General features: G+C 32.0%; 1 pseudogene; it reads right to left on the reverse strand.

Moving 5' to 3' along the window:
• Positions 1-262: 262 nt before the first annotated feature.
• On the reverse strand, positions 263-3,179 carry LOC124972446 (bromodomain testis-specific protein-like; annotated as a pseudogene).
• Between the last annotated feature and the right edge of the window lie 2,738 nt (positions 3,180-5,917).

Below are 5,917 nucleotides of genomic sequence, written 5' to 3' on the forward strand. Positions count from 1 at the left end.
AATGTGTAGATGACAATTATTTGGAGAAAGAACAACATCTGGGGATCTATTCAATTTTTAGAAATCTAAATAATAAATTTCCTATTATGCCATTAAAATGAACATATAGCTATTTAAATGTAAGTGAAAACTAATGATTTTAGAGCAATCAAAATACAATATAAGATTGATATTTTGGTGTCTGAAAGTAATCATTTTACTATATGCACTTTAATCTTTATATTATTCATTTAAACTTGATGGTTAATTTAAAAACTTCATTTTAATCAAAGTTGTTTTCAACATTGTCATAATGTCACTTTGAAGAGTCATATCAATGGTACCCGCTATTGCTTCTCTCCTCCTTCATTCTATCTCCCTTGCTAAATTACGGTCTTTGAGAAGCCACATCTTGCTTTTATCTTGAGGAGCCATTGACTGGTGATGTTCTTTCTGCTCTTCTCCATGGCATTTGTTTCGCATTTTATTGAAAATGTTTCTAGTGTCAATCCATTACCAAGGTCCCCTAATTTTCTTGAAATACTTTTGGTTCCTTTGTATTTTGTTCCGGGTATTTCATATTAGTTCTTGTGGTCGAGCTTTTACTTCCTTTTCTGTTGCTGCTTTTCTAAATTGATTGAAGAGCTCATCTGAAGATTTCAGTACACCTGATGATTTTCACTGGTTTGCCTAAACTTTTCCAAGAATCAGCATTCTTAGTCTTTTATCCTTTTGCACAGGACTTGACATTCAGATTCTAACACCATTGTGTCATTATCACCAGATGGATGTATCACAGTTGGGCCATTCAAGAGTTATTTGGAATCACCTGAAGGAGGCCAAATTTGTAAAGGTGAAAGTTTTTCACACTGGAAATGTCCTAATCTTGATAACCAATTGTTAACTGGTGGTGATTTGGTGGTATGCCACATGTATGCGTGGTCTGATGAACAAGAGTTTTTAGCAGAGGTTGTGTCTTGCACAGAAGTTTATCTCTTCTGTGCAGCCTGTCCCTCCTTCAGGCAGCATACATTTTGCATTTTTTTTTACATTCTCTTTAGGAGGTGAATCATCTGTTTTACTCCAGTAAACTTAGGAAATATTCTGGTTCAGAAACACTGCTGTTTGAAGAGATTGAATCAGTGCTGCTACTTTCAGATTCAGATGAGCTTTTGCTGCTGCTGGTGCTGCTGCTGCTATTGCTGATGCTCTCACTCAGGTGAAACCCACCTCCAACTGCTTTCCATGGTTGTGTTTTCTCAAGTTTTGTTTTCTGTTTGTAGAATTTAACTGATTGTTGACATCTAGTAACAGCTTTCCAATTTCTGTTTTTTCTGTGAATGAAGTTCTTCTTTGACTTTATTATTTTCTTAGTCTGAGATTTTAGTGGTCTTTTAAAACATTCCACAACATATTTTTTCCAATTCTCTTAGTGTTGATGCTCTCAGTGTTTCAAAGTCAATCTCTATCTCCTCAGGATTGGAATTTCTTAGTGAGGGTTCTTTATTGTATTATATGAACTACTCTCCCAAGTTTATCTCCAGGGAGTTTGTTTATTTCCAAACTTAGGTGTCTTTTCTCATCATAGTTCATAACCTTACCATCTTCATCTTCAGACTTGAGAACGAAGACTGGTTGTTCCTCTTTTTGGTTGGTTGCTCTTGGACTTACCCTTTGGTTTTATTTGCTTCAAGTTTTTCCTTGGATTTTCATCTCTGATATTAATCTTTTCTCTTTTTTCCTCCATTTAGACTTCTCATTCTTCTCTTTGTAACTGTTCATGAACAGCTTTAAGCTGCTCCTGAAGCTTGGCAAGACACTGAACTCTTTCATCTTCAGAATCATCAGAAGACTTATCTTTGGAGGGAGTTTCACTAATGCTTTCTCTACCAAGGGCTTTTGTAGTATCATTTGTGAGATAACATTCAGGCATACTCTACAGGCTCATTGAGGATTTTGGCAAAATGCTTTTCAAAAATGTCCTGAAGCATTATAGCCATTACTACTACTTCATGATCTAGAGGATTGCATTTGTAACAATTCATGAACATTCATATAACATCTGCAGCAAATTCATCCTTATATTCTTTTATTTAAATATGATTTTTTAGTTGTAGGTGGCACAATACCTTTATTTTATTTTTATGTGGTGCTCAGGATCAAACCCAGGTCCCTGCATATGCTAGGTAAGCTCATTACTACTGAGCCACAACCCAGCCCCAACATTCTTATATTCTTGATTGTCCATTTCTATTAATAGTTCCAAGATCCATTGGATTTTTGACAATTTCACAGTAGTTATGAAATCCTAAAGCATTACATCAACAGGATTATAAACGGGCAATACATATGATAAATGTTTCTTTGCAAGCAATTTTTTTACTACAGTGCTTTAATGTTCAGTTACTGTAACACTCTTTAAAGCTTTATATTGTTGCTGAGAATCTGCAAATAATTCTTCAGCATATTTCGTTTATTGGTGGCATTCTCTTTAATTTTTTTCATTAAGGGTTGGAGAAGATTCATTACTTGTTTAACTACCAAAGTTGTAGGCGTTATTGTATCTGCTTCTTTTTCACGCCTTTTGTAACTTGGACCACAAGTTGTGAGCTGGAGTTGAGTGGAGTTCCTTGTGCCATGCTCAAGGGAGAGATGTCTCAGGAAAACACAAAGGGAATCTCTTTCTGCTTAAATACATTTTCTGTTGCTTTGGAGATGCTTTTTCTTTAAAAAAGAAAACTGAAACATTGCATTGATGCCTTTCTTTATTCTTTCCTTAACACCCACAACTTGCTCTTCTTATGGCATCTAAGTAATTTCTGCAAAAACGGCTTCTCTGTAGTATGCCATAAGAACATATCATCTCCAGGTTTGTTGTATAAATAACAATTTGAGAACATCATGTTGAAGTCTTCTATACATTCTGAAGCCTTCACATAAGATTTATTCCCCAACTGCTTCTTACTTGTATTTAAATTCATTGTTTTTTTTTTTAATAATGGTGTAATAATCAGGCAACTTAAATTTCAACTGCATCCCAGGCTGCTGAAAAGGCCAAGAAAACTGTGCTTCCAGAAATCCTTTAGGACAATTTCTGTAGATACTAAAGCTAATTTGTTAAATTGCCCATTTTTCTTAGTATTTATATACTCTGGTGGAGGAAGATTAACTATAGCTGTTTGTTGACTTGACAGAGACATTCTTAACTGCTTCAAATCCTGATATTCTAATGTTACAAGTACATGGTCCTTTTCTCTATACAAGTAGTACAGTTGTTTCATTGTGTATGCTTTAGTCTTAGATGATTTAAATTATTTCAACATTTCACAGAATTTCTTTTTTCCTTAAAAACCACAAATTGAAGTCTTAGCAGAAAAGTCTATAAATACCTGTTATGAAAAACACCTTATCTGATTGTGTCTTTAAGATTGCACAAGATGAAGCAGTGCAGAGCAACTGTTCCTCATCCTCCACTATTGGTTGCTGCCACCTCTCATTCTAATGGTGGCCAAATTAATGTTCTTTATGTCAAAAACACTTTCAGAAAATTAGTTTATAGAAGGAAGGTATACACGAATATATGACTTCAACATAAAAATTGTCAAATGTTACAGTAAAATAACATAGGTTAAAATTGTCGGAACTTTGGAAATTGCATTTTTTTTGTTTAAACCTCAAAAACACGGGCAAAAGAAAAGTATGTGTGGCTACCTGACACTAATGTTTTTTTTCTGTACAGTAAAGGAAAAAAATGAAGAAAATGAAAGACAACCTGCAATGGATGAAAATATTCCAATAATATATCATCCATCAAGAGGTTAATATCCAAATCTGGAGAACTCCAAAATATAATCAGTAGCAAAAATAAATAAACTGAGAAATAAATGATATTGAAATGGGCAACGGACCTGAAGAGTCATTTTTCCAAAGATGTACTAGTAGCCAATCTGTGTAATGAAAAACTGGGTCATGGTCACTAATCATCAGAGAAATGTAAATCTGAAACACAATGAGATTTCACATCTCACCTGTCATAGGATGGCTATTATCTAAAAGTCAATAGGTTAATGCCTTTATAAAGACGCAGGAAATAAGAAACTTTACATACTGGTGACAGCATAATTATTACAGCCATCATTGGAAATCGTATGGATGTTACTCAAAAGCAAAAAAATCAAACTACCATATAATATACTAATCCATTACTGAGTATATAGTATATATTCAAAGGAAGTAAAATTGGTATGTTGGATAAATATCTGCACATCTATGTCATTGAAACATTATTCACATTATCCCAAGATATAAAATCAAGTTAAATATCCCTCAAACACATGAATTAATAAATAAATGTGGTATAGATATAAAGTGGAATATGCTTCACCACACAAGAATAAAATTCTGTCATTTGGATCAAAAGAGGTGAAACTGGAGGACATTATTTTAATTGAAATAATCCAGTAACAGAAAGATAAATTCTGAATGATCTCATTCATGTGTCAAATCTACAAAATTGAAATAAAAAAATAGATATATAAGTGTTTGGGGGTTGGGGAATGGAGACATTTTGACTAAAGTATACAAATCCACTGTCACTACATTTCTAAGTTATGGAAACCTAGTGTACCACTGGTAACTACAGTAAATAAGAATTTAATCTGATATTGCTAAGAGAGTATTTCTTAAAAATCCTCATTATATGCACATACACACAAATATAAACATGTAAGGTGGTAGGTATGCTAATTTACTTGATTGTGGCCATAATTTCATAATATATAAATATATCAAAATGTGATATATACCTTGAATATAAACATTTTTACTTCTCAAATATTCCCACAAAAACTAAAATATAAATTAAAATATTATAATATTTTATAATTCCTATATGGGTTCTTCACATCTTTTAAGATGGTAGGTATTTTATAGACATTTTGTATTCTTTGTAATTATAAATAAATTTTTCATATTCTGTTTTTATACGGATGATCTCGGTCTATTAGAATCTAGTGTTTTATGTATAGTGCTTTTAAAATAGCAGGTACTTCTTGACCTTTAACTTCTTTATTCTTATGAAAAGTTTTTGGTTGAATCCCTTGGTTCCTAGGGAGAAACCAATCATTTTTGGATATAATTTTGATTATTCATTCCAGTATTCAAACCTCTATTTATATTTTAATTACATTGATTTGGACATATAGGACAGAATCAAATAATAGTGAACACTGTGGCCACTTTCTTTTTAGTGTTTATCATTATTATGTATCAGATACAGTTTGTGCATAGCAGTGAATAAGAATTACAGTTCCCATGATCAAGAATTTATCATCTAGTGAGAAATACTAATTTGCATAACATAAGAATTGTGAGTTTTTCAAAGTGAAATTCAGGATATTTTGGTAATATTTAATTTATATACAAATTATATCTAGGTATAGTTGTCCACATATGCTTAAATATATTTTATGTATTTACTCACATATAATTATATACATTTACACATAAGTATATACACATACATATAATTTTGCACAGTTTTATTTATATACTTAAATATATTTATATATGTAATATATAGCCATATAATAGTATGAGCTTATATCTCAGTATATCATATATATGCATGTATATGTATATATATACAATATATCCATGCATACATGTAGTATGAATTGTAAAGGAAAGTAATTTCTTGGATGGAATTCATTTTGTAAGGACTGGAGTAGAAGTAACATGTTACTTCTTTTACAAATGAGTAGGAATTAACTAAGAGTTGGAGCATGTACAAATACCTTTAGGTAGGGGTTAAAAACCTATACCCAGAACTAACATACCAATAATAGAAAAGTCTAATAGAGGAAAACATGACAGAAAATTGAAATTGGAAATACAGGTAGGAAGAAGACTGTGAATGACCTTGAAAACCATGCTAAGA

Source organism: Sciurus carolinensis, chromosome X (assembly GCF_902686445.1).
Source record: "Sciurus carolinensis chromosome X, mSciCar1.2, whole genome shotgun sequence".
NCBI lineage: Eukaryota > Metazoa > Chordata > Mammalia > Rodentia > Sciuridae > Sciurus > Sciurus carolinensis.